General features: G+C 50.8%; 1 pseudogene; it reads left to right on the top strand.

Annotated features, from left to right (window-relative positions):
- The first annotated feature begins 18918 nt into the window (after positions 1-18918).
- On the top strand, positions 18919-19489 carry LOC105092260 (ubiquitin-fold modifier 1-like; annotated as a pseudogene).
- Positions 19490-23107: the final 3618 nt, after the last annotated feature.

Here is a 23107-nt window from a genome sequence, read left to right as displayed (position 1 = left end):
AGGCCTTCCCTGGTGGCACTCTCTCAAATGACAACTTCCCCAGTGACGCCCCTCCCCCACACGCAGTACCTGTTTCCTCAGCATCTATCACCAGGTGACATACCCATATGTCGCTCTTCATTTCCTCTGGTGTCTGTTGCTCCCACTAGAGTGTCGGCTGTCCCAGGTCAGGAGCTTCATCTGTTTTGTTTGCTGTCGGGCCCCCAGTGCCTAGGATAGTAGGTGTTCACCAGGTGCTAGTTGAATGAATGAATGAGTGAATGAATGAAGCCATGGTGACTGTCTCTGACACTTCATGTGGGCCGGGCTGATCACCATCCGCTGGGCCTGGAGAGAAGCATCAAAAACTGGGCTGGGCAGCGGCCCCTCTCCCAGCCACACCTCCTGGGCTCCTGGCATCCAACCACCTGCCCCATCTGCTGATACCAAAGCTTATTCTGCATCAGGAGCTGTGCTGAGTGACTCAAGGTGCTTTAACTTGCCTAATTCTTGTACCCATCTAATACAGACAGAGGAATCGAGCTGACACAGCCAAGAAACTGCCCAAGTCACCAACAGGCCAGGGGATTACAACCCCAAATTTGTCTGGCTCCAGAGCCTGTGCCCCAAACTCCTACCTGGACATGGGCCCCAGCTCAGCCTGCCTCCCACCCTGCCAGCCTGTGCATTCCAGCAGACTCGGCACTGAAGGCCCTACTGTGTCACAGCTCAGTGGAGGACTCAGCACACAGTAGGCACACACCAGCACATCCTTGTGACTCAAATCCTGGCGCAGTGACTTCTCCTTTGCATATCCCCCTCCAGGTCTGGGAATAATAGCACAATCCCTCATTTGGACAGAACTCAAGCCTTTTCAAAGACATCTCTTCATTGGAGGGCACAGAAGTAGCAAGAATGCTAGCTTTTGACCAGCAAGCCTGGACATGAACCTTAGACCCACAGCTGTCTGAAAAGGTTAAGTGACTGCACTTCACTAAGCCTCAGTTTCCCCCTCTGTCATATAGGGTCGGTAACAGTCATTTCGAGAATTAAAGGAGACACCACGAGTCAGTGTTGGGCACACAGTAGGTGCTTGGAAGGGTGGTTTCTTTTCCATCAAGGGTGGCAACAACCTCCGGGGCTCTCCCAGGGTCTGACCCTGACCCCCTCCCTACTATGGATGTTTCGAATCACAGTATGTGTGAAACATACAGAAATGAGCGGCCCCCTGGTTGGAGTGCTCCATGCCTGCCCGAATGCCATCACAACGAGGCCTCCGTTTCCAGAGTGTCTCCTCGTGCCAGGGTCTGGGCCAGGCGCTGGAGGTGTGCGGACTCCTTCCTTCCATCCTCACAGCTTCCTCTGCAGGGGTCCTTCGGCTACCCCACCTTACAGAGGGAGAGACCGAGGCTCCGAGAGGCGAGGCTGCTCACCTGAGGCCCACGGCCAGGGCGCGGCGGAGGTGGGGTTTGTTTTTACGTAGAGGTCTAGTGCTTGACATGGAAAGACGTTTACAATGTATTATTAAATGAAAAAGCAGCACATGGGGCAACAGACTGTAATTTGGGAGAGCACCATTAAACGTAACAGTAGTGGTCTCTAGGCGACAGTGCCGTGGACCTTACAAGTTTTTCTTCTGCTTCTGTGTATTTCCTAATTTCGCATAGCAGCTTTATGGAGATGTAATTCACATAGCATTCAAGTCACCCATTTAGCGTCCAATTCAGTGGGTTTTAGCACATTCACAGAGTCGTACAACCATCACTGCTGTTTTCTAATATTATCATCACCCCCCCAAAAAAAACCTACCCGTGAGCAGTCACTCCCCACTTCCGGCAACCCCCTCTATAGATTTGTCTATTCCAGACAATTCATACAAATGGGTTCGCACAACACGTGGTCTTCGTGATTGGCTTTTTTTACACAGCATCATGTCTTCAAGTTTCTCCCATGCTGCAGCATGTATCAGTATGTTATTCCTTTTTATAGGCAAATAATATTCCATATTATATTTATTAATTCATTGGTTGAAAGGCATTCAGGTTATTTCTACTTGTTAGCCATTATGAGTCATGCTGCTATTAACCTTTGTGAAATTTTTTGTGGGGATGTGTGTTTTCAGTTCTCTTGGGTGGATACCTTAGAGTGGAATTGCTGGATCATGTGGTAACTCTGTGTTGAACCTTTTGAGAAGCTGCCGGACTGTTCTCCAATATGATGGCACCATCTTACATTTCCCCTGGGGCAGTAGACAAGGGCCAGATTTCTTTACACCCCCGCCCCAACACATGCTGTTATCTGTCTGTCTGAGTCTAGCCAATCCTAGTGGGTGTGAAGTGATATCTCATGTGGTTTAGATTTGCATGTCCCTGTCCCTGATCGCTAATGATGCTGAGTGTCTTTCATGTGTTTATTGGCTATCTGTATGTCCTCCTTGGAGAAATATCTATTCAGATCCTTTGCCCATTTTAAAAACTGGGTTATTTGTGACTTTACTATTAAGTTACTAGAAGTAGGATTTGAACCCAGGTCCTGTTCTTCCAATAGATCCTGTGTTTACAGGCCTGCACCCCTGCCTCCAGGAGGTCTGGAAGCACCCTGGAGTCCCGCCAACCCTCGGGGCTGGGGAGGACCAGCACAACTGCTGCAGAAGCGAGTCTGGCTGGGGCCTGGACCACAGAAGATGCCCAGTGCCTACGGAGGGACAGACGAACAACTCTATCTCCAGGAACCGGTGAGCCACAGCGGAAGAAAACACATCCAGGACAAAAAGTCTGCACCCCAGAAGGAGAAAGCCACCAAGGCCCTGCCCCAGGAGGTGGAGATAAAGCCCTGAGCAGCCGAGCAGCCACCATGGCAACTGCTTCCCGCATCCCTGATGGTGGTGACATATCTGCCTGTTTTTATGCTACTGACTGTTGGCCCAAATAAGCCTGGGAAAGGGAGGGCTGGGAGATGAGCAGGGAACCTGAGACCACATCTGTCCAGAGGCGGGGGACGGTCGTGGGTTTGCCGGGGCGGCCACCAGCTGAGGAGAGCAGGGGCCTAATGGGGTGTGGCCCCACAGCTGTGCCGCTGCCCTGGCCACAGGAACCCACTGCTTCGTCACCAAGGGCACCTGTATCTTGAGCACCCAGCTCTGGAGTCCAATAGCCTGGGTTTAAATTCCAGTCTCACCATCTCCCGGCTGTGTGACTGGGTAGGTTACTTCCCCTCTCTGAGCCGTGGTTCCCCTCTGAGGCTATCCTGTGGAATGGACATAACCAGGCTGAGGATGACAGGAGAGCATCACACGGCCTTCTGGTGGGGCCAGGCTGCTGGTGGGGAAGCTGGGGACAGTAGGGCTCACCCACGGGGCGTCCCAGGCCCCCGGACTCAGAGCCAGACGACTATCCCTCTGTGAAACAGAAGACACAGACCCTCCTGAGAACACTCGACACCAGCCACTTGCCGGAAGCTTCACCCTTAGACAGGAGCTTAGATGTGTGGCACCTGAGAGAGGCAGGTTCTGGAGCCTTCGTGGTGAAGGCGGATCACACAGTGGGTTTGGGAGCGGCCCCTCAATCAGGCAGCCTGCGTTCAAATCCCAGTGCCACCACTTACCAGCTGTGAATCTTGGGCCAGGACTTGTCCCTCTGTGCCTTGATTTACCCCTTAGAAAATGGAGATGACAACATGCTTACTTTACAGGGTGGTGGTGAAGATTAAATGTGTTAATATAGGGAAAAGAGGGATTAAAGCCTTAGCTTTAAAATAGAGCATCTCCCAAATCCTTTTTTTTTTTTTGGACCCTAGATTCTCCAGGGTCCCCAGGATCCCCCTAGCTCTGGTATGTGGAGGAGGGGGCAGTTTGTTTGTTTGTCTGTTTGTTTTTACTATGTTGGCATTTCCCAAAGTGGGTTCCATAGCCCTGTAAGCTCACAAGATGGTCCAGGACAACTGAAAAGAACACTGTTGTCAGAGAGGCCTGGCTGCTGCCTCTTAGAACTTCATAAATGCACATGAAAGGCTCCGAGAAACCCTGCAGAGAAGAAACCATGGTTGGTTGTTTAAGTTGGTGCTTCCCAAATTTATTTGACCACGAACACCCTTTACTGCCCAATATCAATTGAATTTCTTCCTGGAAAAACACTGATGGCCAAGGTCATTTCTAGCTAGCGGTTTCTGCCTCACAGAAAAGACAGAAGATTTTCTAAAGATCATCATCCCTGCAATTAAGAAGCCCTTTCCAGTTTTTCTGGCACTTTCACACTCACTCACAGGAAAACGCTACACCCCAGAGACGGCCCCTCAGCCCTGCTCCCTGGGTCAGAGGACCAGGTGGAAATGCCCCCTCAGGGATGACCCCCAGGACTGGCCCAGCTCCCTTCCACCCCCTGAAGCCGCCCCCGGCTCCAGACCAGACTGCATGCCCAGAAAGTGGTCAGGACAGTAGGCGGTGTCCTCCAGGAGCCTTAATGAGTTGCCAAAAAGAAACTGCTGTGGGTTGAGCCAGCCCAGCCTCAGGCCGAGAAGAGGTGCTGCTGGATCCAGAGTCTCCTGGCACCTGCAGGGGAGGCCCCGTGACCCCTGGGTCCCATCAGTAGGGACAGTGCCGCTTTCACATAGTGTCCCCCATCTCCCCATCAACGTTTCAGCAATTCTAACATTTGGAGACACAAAGTGCCTCTCCCAGACGGCCGAGTGAGCACAGGACAAGTGCCAAAATTTGTCTCCAGGCCTGTGGGGTTTTGAAAATGAGATTAACCAGCTAGTCAATGGAGGAGAGTGAATTTATTGAGCATCTACTACATACCATGCATTGTTTAAGAAGCTCTACCATCACAATGAGGTCTCAATTCTGATAATAACCCCATTTTACAGACGGGGAAAGTGAGGCTCATGATGGCAGAGCTGGAATTCCAACCCAAGCCTGCTTCTGCTGCCCCACCCCGCTGTGCTGTTCTGGGCAGCCTGGCTGAGATCACTGACAAACACCCCAAGACAGTGTTCCATACCTCAGTCCCCAGGTCCCTCTCATTACTAACCCAGGCTCCCTGGGCCTGGGGTAGGAGCAAGTGAATTGGGTAGAGACTAACGCAGTCTGGCCTCTCACAGTCTGGCCCACATTGTAGATGAAGAAACTGGCTTTTGCATTTGTTGGTCGATGTCCTGTTGAATCTGGTGATCTTAGCCCCAATAGTCTGATTACCCTTGGGCTGCAGCAGGGGAGAAGTAGACAAATTGGTTTTCTATGCCTGCTAAGCTGAAAGCCAGCCCACCAGCCTGGGGCGGTGACATGACTCTGCCAACATGAGGACCGCTTCCTCGGGAACCCAGCCTGAGCCGGCACCTGGGCTGGGCCCCTTCTCGCTTTGTCATTTCTGCGGCTGCTGCCTGCAGCCTCCTCCCCAGCACCCTGCCCCACCCACCCTGCAGGGTCCTGGCACCCAGCCTGGGTAAGGGGTGGGAGGGTTGGGCTTACTGCACAAACCTCTAGAAACCCCTTTTCCCTCTCCTGACTCCCCGGAATTCCTGGGTCAGCAGTGTGGCTGTGGGCTGGGCAGAGGGTGGACGGGCTCCACCCACCTCTCTCCTGGGGAGCCCTTCACCTGCTCTGTCTGCACAGCTGCGGGGAGGGAAGGCCCCACCCTGAGCTCCCAGCCCCCTGAAACACCCACCTGGCCACCCCCTTACTCCTGCCCATCACAGGAAGCGCCCGCTGGATGGTCTGGGGAGCAGTGTCCCAGCGCCACTCTGGCCAGAGGCCTCTCCCTCTGCTCTTGCTCATCCTCAAGCCTTCTGGGAGGCAGGCTTCCTGTTCTCTAGCCTGGGTGGGGAGCCAGATCACAGGGGAGACAGTGACTTGTCCAAGGCCACGCAGCTAGGCGGTGGTCAGCCTCACTCCCGCGTGTGGTTGACTCTGGGGTTGGCATCCTTTCTCCTAATACAGTGCGGGGCTCAGGGGTGCAGGTTCAGGATCAAGACTGTCAGACTCAAGTCCTGGCTCCTCAACCTCCTTGCTGGGTCACCTGGGGCTGGTTACTCAACCTCTCTGTGCTTCCGTTTCTTCATCTACATAATGCTGTCAGAGTCCTTGAGTCCAAACCCTATGTTAGCTGTGTGGCCTTAACCTGTCTGCACCTCAGTTTACTTCAATTTTAAACAGAAATATTGATATATACACAGCAAGGGTTGGTATGAGGATTAAAAGCAACCAATGTGCATCTAGGGCTTTCTGGCCATGGTGCCTGCCAGGCCCGTGGGGACTGCTGGTTGTTCGCTAGTGTTGTGGTCAAGGTGCTGCTCTGGAAAGATGCACAAGAAACAGGTCTCAGAGGGCATCTCTGGGGAGGGAAAGTGTAGGGGACCTTAACTTGTCTCTATATGTTGTTTCGTACTTTCAGAATTGTGTATTACATAAGTATGGTATTACTATTTCCAAAGTTGATTACAAAACTGTTGTACAAAGATGCTCCCTTGCCCTGACACACAGCCTTGTGCTGGCCAGAGACCCACCCCTTGGGTGCCCCCTCTCCTGCTTGACCCACCCCTCCACAGCCACACCCAGGCCTGGTCCAGGCCCCGCCTCTTAGCCCTCTCTCTGTCTCCCAGGAAGTCCCCAGCACAGCACAGCCGCAAAGGGCCACAAGGTCTCCTTCCAAGCGCAAGCCTGTTGCTTTCACCTCAGGGATGTGGGCGGAGTCTCTGTTCCTCCTCGTCTCACCTGTAAGTAGATGATGGTACCTCCTCACAGGGTAACTGCAAGGGCTAAAATGAGGTGCTAATTCACGGAAAAGGCTAGATATAGTTCCCAGCCCAGAGTCTCCCTCCTCCCTCTTGTCCTTTGACAGCGACAGGAAGCTGCCAACCTCTCTTCTTCACCCACCCCTGCAGGTGGACCTCAAATCTCCCAAGCCAATTCCTGCCTCCAGGCCTTTGTGTCACCACCAACTCCCTCTCACCTAGCGATAAATATTGATTGGTAAAAGGAGGCAGGAAATGGCAAAAACAGCTGACGATTACTGAGGACTGCCTCTGTTCTGAGTGCACTGAACACTGTAAGTCATTTAACTCTTACAACAACCCATGAGGCAGATGTTACCTGTAGGGAAACTGAGGCCAGCGCAGTCTGGTGGCTGGCTGAGGCCACACGTTGGTCAGTACCAGGATGGACTCAGGCACTTCCCTCAGGTTCCAGAATAATGCTGATCCTTCTACATCCTTGTCCACATAAGAGCAGGGTGGTTAGCACCCTTCTGTAGCCAGGATGCTGAAGCCTCAGTGTGGCTGATTTGCCTGAAGCCCCAGGATGGACCAGCACGGGGATGGAACCTGAGCCTCCTGCCTCCAGCTGGCTGCCCCGGGGCCGGCAGCTGCCCTGGCTCTGCAGTAAGGGTGTGGGGTGTCACTCCCAAGGCCACCAGCCCCGCCCTGCTTCAGGGAAACAGAGGGTGCCTGGTTCAGCCACCGACTGTGGGCTCACTCATGTGCCCCCAACTCCCAGGGCCCTGCAGATGCAAAGCAGAGCTGAGACGCCCCCACCCACCTCCCTTTGCTCATAGCCTGGGCCTGGGCCTGGGCCTGGGCCTCCAGGATCTGTCTCTGGGGAAGGATTCAGCCTTCTCAGGGGAGACTGCTGGGCCCTGGGACAGGGAGAGCAGGAAGGAATAGCTGTCCCTTTCCAGATGGGGGGGTGGGAGTGGGAGCAACACCTCCCAAAGGGAAAAGCCATCCCCAGCAGTCGCACACGACTGAGACAGCCACCCCCATCCAACCTGGGTTCCACCCAGCGCCAGCCTGGCACAGACTCGAGGCCCTAATAATGTTTGCTGGATGCCTTCAATACAAGCACCAGTGCCCAGAATCTCCTTGAGGTTTCAGCCAGGCGTGCCCGCCCCATCCCCCATTCTGGGGAGCAGAGTCAGTATGGGGGGGTGACAGGGGACACCGTGAGGTGGTGGCAGCCTCTGTGAGAGAGGCAGGCTGCTCAGCCCAAAGCTGGGGGGTAGGGGCGCCTTGTGTGAGGCTAATTAAACAGTGACTGTGATGAATCGGGGAGAGGCTGCTGCTTGCTAATTAAAGGTGCGGGCGTCTTGCCTGGTGAGGATGGAAGGCAGGAGCAGCCCTGGAACCCTGTCGAGGGGCCAGGCCAGCAAGGACAGCGCTTGGCCACAGCCCCCACTGTGCAGGCTCTGGGCATCCCTTCCAGCCTTGGGCCCTCCCAGCAGCAGGACCCCTCGGGCCCCCTCTCCACTTCCCTATCTCTCCTCCCCACCTTGCCAGAGCCCGAGGCCTTGGTCCTCCCCCTCCCCCACCAACCCAAATTGCATTCCTGATAAGGGCCTGGGCGTTGGGGAGGAGGATCCTGTTGGTGCCCAGCATCTGGGCTGGTGGGTGAGCATCATTTTGAGCCTTTGAGTACTCCTTCCCTCCCACCCTGGCTCCCAAGACCCCAAAGTTGGGAAGATCAGTCCAACCAAGACGGAGGCTGGCTGTTGGGAATGAGGCGGCCAGACAATTTTTGGAATCATAGATCCTGAGACTCACAGGGCTTTGGCATCATCCAGTTTCCCAGTCAGAGCTACACTGGATGTTGCTGGGTCCTGCTTTGCCCCAGATGCCCGACTGTTCTGACCTCAGTGCTCCAGTCCCGAAAAGGGAAGATCAGAACCCATGACCTCTGACTCCTGAAGATCCCTACATAGTGAACAAAAAGGCCCCTTAGCTGCCCCTCCCTGCCTTGTGCCAGCACAAATGGGGAAGCTCGGTGGCTGAGAGCCCGGGCTCCAGAGGCCAGACACCAGGCTCCAAGTCCCAGCCCTGCCCATCATTGGCCAAGTTTGTGATCTCAGGCCAGGTAGCAGATTGCTGTGTACCTCAGTTTCCCTGTCTGCAAAGCTGGGCATGGTCATGCTGCCTACTCGAATGGTCACTGAGGGGATCCAGGGCCAGAATCCTGGTGAGGTACTCAGCACAGTGTCTGGTCCGTAGAACAAACCCAGAAAATGTTGGCCATTGTTATTTGAAAACTGGGGCACTCGGGAGGGTGTGGCCTGGCACCGCCTCTCCTCCATGTGACCTCTGCGTGCAGCTGGTGCTCTGAGGACAATTACACTTGACACAGGGAGAGCATATCACTCTTCACACCAGGGCGCTCACACCCTCTCTGACCCTGGCAACCTTTTGAGGAAAGTAGAGCAGCAAAGAAGAAAACAAAGTGGATACTCAGAGAGGCTCAGCAACTGGCCCAAAGCCACACAGCTAAGCGAGGGGCAGAGGCAGCACTGAGGCCCTTGAGTGGGAGGAAGATGGGACCCGGGTTTCCGTGGTGAAATCTGTCGCGCTTCTACTGGAAACCAAGTCCTGAACCAGCCACCAGGGAGGGAACTGAGGAGAATGTGAGAGTCACTCTGCCTTCGAGGGGACCCAGTCCAGAATGGGAGGGAGAATACATATGCAAGTAATGGGACGCAAGGCAAGCAGCAGACATCAGGGCGGGGGCTGGGAGATGCTGCTTGGAGATTGATTTGCAAAGCAAAGGTTCTGCTTCTGCTTGGGGGTAAAATCAGGGTGGAGGAGTTTGGAGTGGGGCTGATAGGACCCCTCTGGTGTTCCCAGGAGAATCTTTCCCAAAGCAGGTCAGATGCTCTGCTCTGGGAGGAGCTGGGTGGTCCCTGATGTCCATGGTGCCTGCCTCTGCGGTTCTGCGGTCCATCATGTGAGGTATCCGAGGGTCCTGGATGTTGTGGTTTCCAAGACTACACTGTCCAGGGCCCCCAGCCTGAAACTATCCATATGCAAAATGGGCTGTGCGGTGCCCCTTCCAGGCGGCCAAACACTCACCAGGACAGGGGCTTCCCACTGCCAGGCAATGCGGCAGGGGAAGGATGCGTCCCCGGTAAGAGGCCTAGAGACAGTAGAAACCTTTTGAGGCTGAGAAACTCAAGGCTGTTGGCCCTGACACTGGACGCCTGGACCTTATGCAGCCAACCCAAAGCAGACAGGGATGAGAGCAAGGTCGCTGGCCTTGAGGGTGATGTCTCCATCCTCCCTCCTCAGAGACCAGTGCTCAGCCAGAGGAACGGGGCAGATGGCTTGAACAGTCTAGCCATAAGGAAGCCCTTGCAAGCAAAGCTAGTGGCTCCTGGAAAACACACCCTGTCTCTCAGCCTCCCTGGGGCCCCCCTGCAGCGGAGCTGGGCCAAGTGCTGGTATGGGGCGCCCTCTGGTGGTCACTCTGGGCAGTGGCAGAAGCAGCTGTGGGTTTAAGGGTGGGTGGTCAGAGCTGGAGGATTTCAGAGTGGACCACCTCTCCCACCGCACAGATGGAAACACTGAGACCCAGGGCAGGGTGGATGGAGTGACTTGGCCCAGATCACACAACAATTTAGTGGCCAAGCTGAGAACAGAACCCAGTCCTCCTTCTGTACCAGTGGCTGCCCTTGGTGGGGCTCAAGGCATCCCTACTAAGGGAGGGAAGCCTGAGTGTCCAGGAGGCTCACTCCCCAATGACTGTGGGCAGCTGGACGGTAGGTGGCTGAGCGGCTGTGTAATGAGACATGCAGCACTCCCCCTTCCTGGTCTTTGGTTCCTCACCTCTAAAACCTGGGGCTATCATGTTGGCAAGGGGCAAGGCAACTGGGGTCCCTCTCATACACACTAGTAGTGAGGCTGTAACCAGCCAACCTTTCAGGGAATCCTAAAATGAGCCTTCCTACAGCGACTATTGTATTTAATGGTGAAAGACTGGGTGCTTTCCCCCTGAGATCAAGAACAAGACAAGAATGTCTGCTCTCACTGTTTCTATTCAACAGTGACTGCAGGTTCCAGCCAGGGCACTCAGATAAGAAAAAAGAAGGCATCTAGATGACAAAGCAAGAAGTAAAACGATCTCTTTGTGCAGATGACATAATCTTGTATATAGAAAATCCTAAAGAATCCACCAAAAATATTAGAACTAATGAATGATTTCAGTAAGGTTGCAGGATACAGGATGAATATATGAAAATCAGTTGCATCACTATGCACTCACAATGAACACTTCAAAAACGTAATTAAGAAAATAATTTCATGTACACCGGCTTTAAGGAGAATAAAATGCTAAAGACTAAATTTAACAAAAGAAGTACAAAACTTAAACTCTAAAAACCACAAAATACTACTGAAAAAAATTAAAGAAGATTGAAATTAATGGAAAAACACCCTATGTTCATGGATCTGAAAACCTAATATTGTTAGGATGGCAAAACTTCCCCAAATGATCTCAGATTTAACACCACCCCCATCAAAATTCCAATTTGCTTCTGTGCAGAAACTGACAAGCTGATCTTAAATTCATATAGAAATTCAAGTAACCCCAAATAGCCAAAACAATATTTAAAAAAGAAGAAGAATGTTGGAGGACCCACACTTCTAATTTCAAAACTTTCTACAAAGCCAGTAATCAATACAGTGTGGTCCTGGCATAAGGATAGACATGTAGATCAATGAAATAGAATTGAGAGTCCAGAAATAAAGCCTCACACTTATAGTCAATTGATTTTCAGCAAGAGTGCCAAGACACGTCAATGGGGATAGAACAGTTTTTCAACGAATGGTACTGGGACAACTGGTTATCCGCATGCAGAAGAAGGAAGCTGGACCTTCCCACACCCTACACAAAAATTGAAATGGATCTCAGGCCCAAATGTGAAAATTAAAACCATTAAACTCTTAGAAGAAAACATAGGCATAAATCTTTGTGACCTAGGATGAGGCAACGGTTCCTTAAATATGACACCAAAAGCACAACAAAAAAACAAACAAACAAAAAAACGGATAAATTGGACATCATCAAAATAAGAACTTTTGTGCTGCCAAGGATATCATTAAGAAAGTAAAAAGGCGACCCACAGAATGGGAGAAAATACTTGCAAATCACATATTTGATAAGGAATTGCAACCAGACTATATAAAGAACTCTCACAACAATGAAAGAGAAATAAACCAATTTTTAAATGGGCAAATGACCTGAGTAGACATTGATCCAGAGAAGATGTACAAATGGTCCAGAAGCCCATGAAAAGATGCTGAATATCGTAGCCATCCGGGAAATGCAAATCAAGCCCACAAGGTAATACTTCACAACCACCAGCTTTCCTACGATAAAAAAAGACAGATAATAACAGGTGTTGGTAAGGATATGGAGTAATCAGAACCCTCACACACTACAGGTAGGAATTTAAAATGGTGCAGCCACTTTGGAAAACATTCTGGCAGTTTCTCAAAAGGTTAAACCAGCAATTCCACACCTAGGAGGTAGCCAAGAGAAATGAAAACATATATTCGCACAAAAAACTTACAAGAATGTTCACAGAAGCATTATCCACAAAGGCCAAAAGCAGAAACAACCCAAATGTCCAAAGACTGATGAATGGACGACCAAAGTGTGGTATAACCATGCAATGGGATATTATTCAGCAATAAAACGGAATGAAGTACTGGTACATGCTATGACATGGATAAAACTTGAACACATTAAGCTACATGAAAGTCAGTCACAAAGATCACACACTGTAGGACTTCATTTATATGAAATGTCCAGAATAGGCAAATCCATAGAGACAGAAAGAAGACTATCTTTCATAGGAACAGTTGCCTAGGGCTGGGGGAGAGGATTGAGGAAAATGGGTATGGGGTGCTTTATGGGATGACGATAATGTGCTAAAACTAATTGTGGTGACGGTGGCACAACTCTGAATACACTTAAAAAACATTGACTTGTAAGCTTTAAATGGGTGAATTGCATGGTATGTGCATCATAGGCTGAACAATGCTGTTTAAAAAAAAAAAGAGGGTGTCCTTTGGACCCATGACTCCACTCTTAGAAATTCCTTCTAGGAATCATTCAAGTGCACAAGGACATATGCATAAAGATTTCCATCATAGTGTTGTATATAACGGCAAAAGTGTGAGAATAACCTAAGTGTCCATCAGCAGGGGAATGGGCCAGTTATGCTCATCCAACGGACTCATTAAAAACGAGAGTCACATTTACTAACAAGGACAAGGTCCAAGATACATGGCCAAGTGAAAAAAAAAAAAAAAAAGCAAGTTACAAAAATAAACCTGTAGATTAAAGGGATTTAAAAGACAGATTTAAAGACAAAATTATAGCATCTAGGGATACACACTTGGGTGACAACAAGCAAGAAGGTGATTATCTTAAAAATCGAGATAATGGAGAGGGGAGGGTATATAGCTCAGTGGTAGTAGAGTGGGTGCTCAGCATGCACAACGTCCTGGGTTCAATCCCCAGTACCTTCATTAAAAAAAAAAAATTGAATAGATAATTAAAGCTAATTACCCCCCCAAAAAAACCCCTAAAAATTGAAAAAAAAAAACTAGACAGTGGCAACTTTTGGCAGAAAGTAGGGAGTGATTGAGATGGGGCATGCTGAGGGCTTCTGGGGTGACTGGCAGAGTTCTTCACCCAAGCAGTGGTTCCCAGGGTGTTTGATGTGTAATACATCAATCTGAGCAATCATTTTATATAATCTTTCTGTAGGTGTCATATTTTATAACAAAAAAGATTTTGAAAATAAAGTATATTCATTCCAATTTTTTAAAAGCATATTATCATAGGATTCCATTTTTGTTAAAACTATCTAGGTCTACATGTGTATATGTAGGAAACACCTGGAAGTTTGAAATTTGGGGTGCTCTTAATTTATATTTTTCTAATTTTTTTCCCACAATGAAGAATTACTTTTACAGCCAGGGAAAAAAACAACAATGCTTTTTGCTGTGTCTTGGGTGTTCTCTTGGAGCGCTGGCATTGCGTGAGCAGAAAGGTAGATGGTGATGATGTGTGACCAGCTGGGAGATGGTGCAGAGGCACGTGCAGGATACCCAGGTTCATTGCCGCTCGGCCCGGATGCCCAGCCAAGACCCCAAGGCCCAGCCTGGAGACTCGGTCCCCTTCAGATTGTTGGTGGCAGCTGCTGCACAGCCGTCCCACTGGCCCCGTGCTCCAGAGATGCTGGGAATGCAGTTCTGGGCTGGTGAGCTTGATGGAAGTTGCTCTGCTCCCATCTGTCCGAGTCTCCTATCACAGGCTGAGGAGGAGGAGCCCTAGGCAGAGGGCAGGTTCTCATCCTGGTGGGCCTTGCTACCACCCCCCCAAAACCCCATAATAATAGCTAAATGAGCACTTTCTACATGCCGGGCACTCATGCTAGGTGGGTTACACAGTTCGTTTTATTGAGTCCTCTAGATGACCTGAAGTGACGGCTGGGATCACCCCCTTGGTATTACAGATGGGCAAACAGGTCCAGGGAGGCCCCTGGGGCAGGCACGAGCTCTGAAGCTGGACTTGGCCCGACCCCTCACGTGCGCAGCCGCAGTGGCTCCTCCCAGAAGCCCGGGAAGGCGACTGCCCTCATTTTGCAGATGGGGAAAGAAAGTCAGTTGTCCATGTCCCACAGCATCTAGGCCACTGGGCCAGGTGGCCTCTCCCGGCTTTGAGGAGCCGTGGGCACGTTCCCCGCCTCTGTGGGCTGGATCCTCGTCACCTAATAATTATATTACAACCTTGGGCCAGAGTGCCGTCCGTCATAGGCACCATCTCATTTGCTCCTTTCAACAGGCCTGTAAATCTTCAGCCCGACTGCGTTTCTCCCCATTTGAAAATCTGGAAGCCCAGAGGATTGAGCGACAGGCCGAGAGGGCCTGGGGGCCTCCACGATGCAGCTGCTGTCCCCGCCCTGCACCGGGGAAGCTGGTGTGGGAGCCCGCCGTGGCTGTGCAGGCACTCCTCTTGTGGGGAGACAGGAAAGCAGCTCTCCAGAGGAGCTGGGGCCCCCTCCTGGTCCAGCCCTCCAGCCACAGCACACCGCAGAGAAAGGACATCCAACGGCAGAGCCAAGGGTGGGGTGGCGGGGACAGCTGCCAGGGTGTCAGGGGACCCAGAACCCACCACAGCTCGGATGGTCTCCTGTACCTCCGTCAGTCAGCGGTCAGCCAGCTCCCGTCAGGCAGCTCACAGTGTGCACAGAGGCCAGGCCACTGTCAACAAGAGTCGGGACCACTTCTCCCTGAGTGCCCACTACCTGCCAGGCACTGACTGTGCTAGCCTCACCATGCTTTCAATATCAGCCCCATTTTATAGAAGAGGCAATGAAGGCTCAGAGAGGTTGAGTGATTTGTCCAAAGTCACCCAACCAGGAAGTCTCAGTTTCAGCCGAGGACGGCGGAGGAAGGGACCATTCAGGACCCTTCAGTGGGAGGGAAGGGACCGCATATTGGGGAGGTGGGGAGAAGGGAGGCCCTGCATAATAAACTCTGACTCTCTCGAAACATAACTTACTCATCAATCCATCTGGTCTCTGTTTACACATTCGTGCACCCTCTCCACGCACCAGTGTGTTTGCTGGGCATGGAGGACTCAGGTAAACCTGGCTGCTCTCTGCTCTCACAGAGCTCACCGCCTAGCAGGGCAGGATGGAAAGGGAAACTGAGGCAGTCAGAGGCCATTGCTGCCTTGGTCTGCTAGTACATATGGAGGGTCTACTGTAGGCCAGGCCCCATGCTGGGCATGGAGGGCACCAAGTGAATGCGAAGCACAGGCTCCTGCTCTCCTAAAGTGTGTATGCTAGTGGCATTCAGTCCTGGACCTCCAGAAACCCTGCTTGCAGGACCCTGGAGCCCGAATATGATGGGAAATTTCTCTGGAAGGGCTAGGGGATGCAGCAGACCCAGGGGTTCTCCAGGAGTCATACTGGGGGCCTGGCTCCGGGCTGCTGAGCAGGGATCCAGGAAAGGCAGGGAAACTCGATTAGTGCCTTGTTAGCGACTAAATCAGGACCCTGGGGACGCCAGAGCTGTTCAAAAGGGCCTGGAGTCGTCCAGTCTGGACAACTGGAAGGCCAACAAGGGCCAGCCATTCAGGGTGTAGCCACAGGCCCCGGGGGCTGGGGACACATCAGAGAATCTCAGAGCTGGGAGGGGCTCCATGGCTCTTACAGGGCAAAGATCACTTGCCTGAGGCCACCCAGGCCCCACCAGGCCCCGTTGCTTTGCTCAGGCAATACTGGGCCAGAGGCAGCTTTACCGCATGCTTCTAGCCACTCCAGCATAAGGCCCATGGTGCAGCCTAGGTAAGGGAGAAATGGAGCAGTGCGAGGACTTCCCGAGATCACACGGCCCCTCGTCACAAACAGAGTGTGAATGGCCTGACCCTTTCCTGCAGCTCACACCCCAGGATGCTGCCTGGAGGATGGGCACATCCAGACCCGCTCGGATGATGTGGCCGGCACTCTGACGGGGACCCAGCGGGAGCTGCAGCCACAGAGGGAAACTCCCTTTCTCAGCCTCCCCAGTGGTGGTGGTGGGTTTTAGTTTTTGTCTTTTTCCAAACACTCAACCTTTGCTGTCACCCGGAGATGTTAAAACAAAGGGCCTTCCTCAGTGTGAAAAGCAGAACTGCTCCACCTTGGCCGCCAAAGAGCTGGACTTGTTTTGGTTTCTTCTGGGGGGGGGGGGGGGGAGGGTGCAGGTAATCAGGTTTATTTATTTATTTTTTAAATGGAGGACCTGGGGATTGAACCCAGGATCTTGTGCACGCTAAGCACGCACTCTACCACTAAGCTACACCCTCCCCTCCTTGGACTTACTTTTAAGTGGAAGTTTTAAAACTGCCAAATTCCCCCTGGTTGAAAAAAAAAGAGAGTTAAAATAAGAGAATGGGAAAAAATAGGAGAATAGCTAGATAAATTATTAATAGAATATTATACAGCCATTAAATAACTTTAAAGAAAATTTGAACGCTGTGAGAAAGTATTCACGATATAATGTCATGTGGGGCTGGGGGAGCAGCTACAGAGCATGATTACAATTAAAATACATACTTATATACATATGTATGATCTGTGTAGAAAAATAGGTCTGGAGAAAAATACAGCAAAATGGCAACAGCGTCATCTCTGGGCACTGGGATGACAGATGACTTTCATTTTCTTCTTTCTACCTTTCTGTAGTTCCCAAATTTTACAAAGAGTACGAATTGCTTTCATAATTAGACATAAAACAAAAAAGCAGAGTTGGGGGCTGCCCTTGCCCACGCTCCTCTCCCCTCCATGGGGCCCCGCCCTCGACACCAAGCTAGGGGTCCGCCGGGCTCTGTTCTCCCTGAGCAGCCTGGCTCTGGTCAGAGGTCGTGGGATTCACCAGACACCTCTGCCCATGGAGAAACCAGCAGGAGACACTGCCCTCTTGGAGCCCAGGCCCCGTCCAGGCCCTCTGGAAGGGTCAATTGCAGTCTGTAAATTTCCTGGCTGGGGACACTGGGAGATGATCCTCTCCAGGGCTGAGAACCAGAATGTTCATTATCTGCTGTATGAGAGAAGCCATCTTCTTTGTTCCTTGCATTTCTTTTCGAGCTGCCGAGTGCAGCAGCCACTGAAGGAGAGCTGCCCTTGTCACCTTCTCACCGTGGGCCTCAGGGAAGCTCCCAATGTCTGACGTGGGATTGGAGCCCCGGCCCACCTTGTCTCCTGGGTCCTTCTAACCTCAAAAGTGGAGGCCCAGGGGCGCTGGCCCAGTCTTAGAAAAGCTGCCTGGATTCATTTAAGAGCAGTGGATGGAAAAGGACACAGAGTCAGAACACAGCTCTCCTCCCACCTCGCCATATACTGTGCTCCAGAAGGACCCAGACTCAACTGGCTGGCACTTGCTCCTGCCCCACCCTGTGCTCACCCACAGGGGCTGGACTAGCAGAGGTTTCCAGACGGGGGGCTCCCTGCTCTCCAGGCCAGCTGTGGAGCTGGGCCAGTTCCAAGAATGGTGCCCTCACTTCCTTTCAGCCACCTGCTCCTGGTTTTGGAAGCTTCTGCCCTCCTCCTGGTCTATTTTGGTGATCAGGTCACCCGTGGTCTCACTCTGAGCTAGTGGCCAATTAAAACCCAGGGCTGCCTCACAAAAATAGTGGTATCTCCTCCTCCTCCTCCTCCTCCTCCAGATTCTGCTAAAGTCAGGGTCCTCGAGGTGAAGACAGAGAACAAGATGGTGACCCGGTGGTCCACCTGTAGTGGGAGGCGGAGGGCTTACTCGGGAACTGAGGCCACACATTGATTCTATCCCCAACGTGGCCAGCGTCCTGCAAAGGTGGCTGTGGGCTGGGAGGGAGTCCTGGTCACGAGGACGTTGGCATGGCCTGAGCACCTCTGTGTCCCCACATGGCACCCCATGGGCACTGGACACACAGCCCTAACTCTGGTCCTCGCCGGCCCCAGGCACTGAGCCACGATGCTCATTTGGAGTGGAGTTGCGTGACCTGCCCAGGTCACCGTGCTGCTGAGCGGCAGGGCCAAGGTGGACCCGGGGCTGCCCTGGTGATTTCTGAGGGCCTGGCACACAGCGGCAGCTGACCCAGCTGCCAAATGAATTCTCATGAAGTCTGGGAGTCTCCATGCCCCTGGTTCTACTCACACATCTGCTCCCAGGACCCCACGAAATGCCCAAAGCCGCTTGTAGCCTGTGTTCTGCTCAGAGCCGCTGATCACTACTCCCGCTTCAGCTAAATCCTGAACAACAGCAGGTGGAGCCCTCTGGCCGAAGACCCCCACCTCCCCTGGCTCTGGGCAAGGAATGTGGGCCAGTTCCCACCTTCCCTCCCCCAGGCTTCTGGCAGGCCGCAGGCCTTTCCGGGCCAGCATGGAGCCAGGTGCTGGATGGAGAGCATAGCCTGCACTCCATCAGGGAAGGAAGATAAAAAACACGCAAACGGGAGGGTTCAGGGTGATGGAGCTCCAGAGGCGCACCTGGGCCGGGGGCAATGGGGCAGGAGGGAGGAGAGCTGTGGGCAGAGGGATGCAGGGCCCAGAGGCCTGAGGCCATCCAGGAACCGAAGGAAAGCCAGGGTGGTCAGAGCAGTGCTGTCCAATAGGGAGAGAGTGCGAGCCACACGTGGAATTTACAGTTTTCTAGGAGCCGCAATAAAAAAGTCAAAAGAGGGAGCTGATGGGAGGGTCTCTGCCCAGACCGGCTCCACTATGTCAAAGATTTCTTTTAAGATCGTGCTGATGTTGGACCTGAGGCTGTCTTACAAAGTACTCAGTGTTCCTGAAAGTACACCTTTCACAACAGTCTTAAAATTTGCAACAGAAGAATTTAAAGTTCCTGCAGCAACAAGTGCACTTGTTACTAATGATGGGACAGGAATAAATCCTGCACGGACGGGTGGCTGGAGATGCTTTTTCAAAGCATGGTTCAGAACTGCAAATTATTCCAAGAGCTCTAGAGATGGCGTTGGAAGTTAATACCTGCTACTTGGAACATACAATTACCTTTCAGAATAAATATTGGTATTGTAAAAAAAAAAAAAAAAAGTAAAAAGAAACAGGTGAATTTCATTTGAATAATATATTTTATTTAACCCAATATATCTCAAATATTATCATTTCAACATAGAATCAATATTAAAATTATTAATGAGACATTTTTACATCTTTTTTTCTACTACGGCTTCGAGATCCAGTGTGTATTTTATAGGGACGAGCACATCTCAGTTTGGATCGGCCACATTTCAAGGGCTCAGCGGCCCCATATGGCTCATGGCCACTGGCTGGGACAGTGAAGGGCTACAGGAGGATGAGTGAAAAGGAGGAGGTATGCATGGGGTCAGAGAGGTGGGCAGGGGTCACCTTGGGTTTTATTACAAGAGCTTCTAAAAGCCATGGGAGGGCTTTATGAGAGGAGTGATGTGATTCATTCCTGTTTTTAGAGGGTGACTCTGGCCACCACCTGGAATGCTTTGGAGCAGGTGAGACTGGATGCCCAGAGAGTCACCCAGGTCAGGGCTGAAGGTGGCCTGGACCTCGTTGCGGGGAGCCGCGATGGAGCTGAGGGAACACTGAAGAGGCCCCGCCCGGAGAGGCAGCGAGACAGGGAGAAAGGCCTTCCCATCTGCTTTTTACCTCCCTCTCCACCAAAATCCCTCCTGAGTAACCCTGTTCTAACAGTTGCCTTCCTCCTAGGAAGAGATCTGCATGGTTTCTATTGAACAAAGCCTACAGGAACTCAACCAGAAACATTTTGCCAAGGGCCCAGAATTGAAACAGCTGCCACTTTCTGCATCTCAAAGAATCACTGCCTTTCTGAGCAAGAAAAGATACATCTTCTAGAGGCTTAGTATCGTCTAGGGATGAGGTGAACTCTGGAGCCAGCCAGCCTGCCTGCATCCGAAGCCCTGCTGTCCCTCCAACTAACTGTGTGACCTCAGACAACATACTTAACCCTTCTGGGCCAGGGTTTCCTCATCTGCACACCAGAGGCATTAATACTATCTCTGGGGGGTGACGGGAGGAGTAAATGCGTTTACAGCTATAAAAGCGGTTAATGCAGGGTGAGAAGGGGTAAATTGGGAGTTTGAGATTTGCGGATACTAACTACTATATATAGAATAGATAACAAGTTTCTACTGTACAGCACAGGGAACTATATTCACTATCTTGTAGTCACCTATAATGGAAAAGAATATATGTATGTACGTGTATGACTGATGCATTATGCTGTATGCCAGAAATTGACACATTATAAACTGACTATACTTCAATTAAAAAAAAAAGTGTTCAGCAGCAGTTCCTGACACATAGGAGACGCTCATTATAATGTTGTCTGTTATTATTGTTGCTGTTATTGTTAACAGATAAGATAACTAAGGCCTAGGGACAGGGAGGAACCTGTCCAGTGTCACACAGCAAACTTGCAGCAGAATGGGAAACAGAATCTAAATTGTCTGATTTCTGGCCCTTATACAGAGATGCCTCTCAACTGAAATTGCTAGTCGTCCCTTCGTTCAGATATTTACCATGCTCTCCGCATGTGCCAGGTGCCATGCTGGCAGCCAGGGGAGGCACTAAGATGGTACAAGCCCCATCTCTACAAAATCAAGGCTTTCCAGTTCAGAAGGAAAAAGCTCTTTGTCAACCACTCCGGACTCCAGAGGGAGGAAGGTTTTGTTCGGTGCCGGCAGAGAGCCACATGCTGATAACAGGGCAGTCAAAACAGTGCTGGCCTGAGAACTGGGAGACCCCAGGCCAGCTGCCTCTGCCTGAGCTGCTCTGTGATGTGGGCAAAGGGCTTCACCTCTCTGATCGCAGCACCCCTGACTGCATGGCAGTGAACAGACGTTAACGAGCACCTCCTCTGTGGAGCCCTGAACTCTAATGTGCCCATGGTCTGACTGGGGAGAAGGAACCAACTGACAGTCAGTCTGGGATGTGGCCTCCAATGACATAGTCCTATGGCCCAGATTTTCTGGAACATTCCTGACTGCCCCACTCTTTTCATAAGAGCCATGTGTATACTGGACCACACATCCTAGTTTTAAAAATACAATTTGTCACTATAATAAAGTTATAAGACTGGTTCACAGGATTTCATAGACCAGTAACATTTTAAAGGAAATTCTGGGGAACCTGCAAAGGACTGAAAATTTGTTATTCTGCCAAGGAAGGCCCTTAAAACAAAACAACAATTGGTGCTGGGAAAACTGGATATCCACATGCAAAAGGATGGCATTGGACCCTTATCTTCCACCATACACAAAAATCAACTCAAAATGGATTGAAGACTTAAATGTAGGACCTGAAACTATAAAACTCCTAGAAGAAAACATCGGGGAAAAGTTTCATAACATTGGTCTTGGCAATGATTTCTTGGATATGACACCAAAAGCACAGGCCACAAAAGCAAACATAGGCAAGTGGGTCTTTATCAAACTGAAAAGCTTCTGCAAAGCAAAAGAAACAATCAACAAAAAGGCAATCTGAACTGAAACGGGAGAAAATATTTGCAAACCATATATATGATAAGGAGTTAATATATAAGGAACGCTTACAACTCAACAGCAAAAACCCAAATAACCAGATTAAAAAATGGGCAAAGGACCTGAACAGCCTTTTCTCTGAAGAAGACACACAGATGGCCCACAAATACATGAAAAGGTGCTCAACATCCCTAATTATCAGGTAAATGCAAATCAAAACCGCAAAGAGGTATCACCTCACATGTGCTAGAACAGCTATTATCCAAAAGACAAGAGTTGCCAAGTGCTGGAAGACATGAAAAAGAGAACCCTTGGGCACTGCTGGTGGGAATGTAAAATGGTGCAGCTGTTAGGAAAAACAGTATGGAAGGTCTTCAAAAATAAATATAGAACTACCATATGATCTAGCAATCCCATTTCTGGGTATATTTCCAAAAGAACAGAAATCAGGATGTTGAAAAATATATTTGCATTCCCATGTTGACTACTGCATTGCAATGGAATTGGTAACATCATACGTGCCCACTGGTGGATGAATGAGAGTAAAGAAAATGTGGCATATTATGTACAATGGAATATTATTCAGCCTTTAAAAAGAAGAAAATCCTGTCTTACACTACAACATAGATGAAAACTTGAGGACAAGCTAAGTGAAATCAGCCAGTCACAGAAGGACAAGTACTGCCTGGTTCCACTTAGATGAGGTATTGAGAGGAGTCAAAGTCATAGAAACAGAAAGTAGAACGGTGGTAGCCAGGGGCTGGGGGGAGGAGGAAATGGGGAGTTGCTGTTCAGTGGGGGTAGAGTTTCAGTCGTGCAAGATGAGTAAGTTCTAGGGCTCCGCTGTACAGCGCTGGGCACCGGCACGGGGGCATACACTTACCAGTTTGTGAAGAGAGTACAATTCATGTTATGTTCTCTTTAACCACAGTGAAAAACAAACAACAAAGTACCTTCTGGAAAGGACATGAAACCACTGAAAAAAAGGAAAGAAAAATACAGGAAGGCCATCATCTCAGAATAAAGAAAAGTCCTTCAAATTAAACAGCTTTAGTTTTGTGGGGAAAATGGACTGTGTGTGTGTGTGTGTGTGTGTGTGTGTGTGTCTTGCTTTCTCCGCCCCCCAACCCCGTTTCTCATCACAGCAGACCCTGTGTTTGGAAGTCTGGGGAGGAAGCCATGGACTCTTCCTCCTCTGACCACGGCCCCACCCTCCCCTTCTTCCTTCCAGCCCACAGCCCTTTGCACACACAGTTCCAGAAAAGTGCTCCTCTCCCTCGCTTGGGGCGGTTCTGCATCTTCCCACTGGGCTGTGAGCTCTGGAGGGCAGGGCGCGTCCCA

This window comes from Camelus dromedarius, chromosome 18, assembly GCF_036321535.1.
Source record: "Camelus dromedarius isolate mCamDro1 chromosome 18, mCamDro1.pat, whole genome shotgun sequence".
Taxonomy (NCBI): domain Eukaryota; kingdom Metazoa; phylum Chordata; class Mammalia; order Artiodactyla; family Camelidae; genus Camelus; species Camelus dromedarius.
Note: the sequence above shows the minus strand (reverse complement) of the source record. Positions and strands in the feature narration are given on the sequence as shown.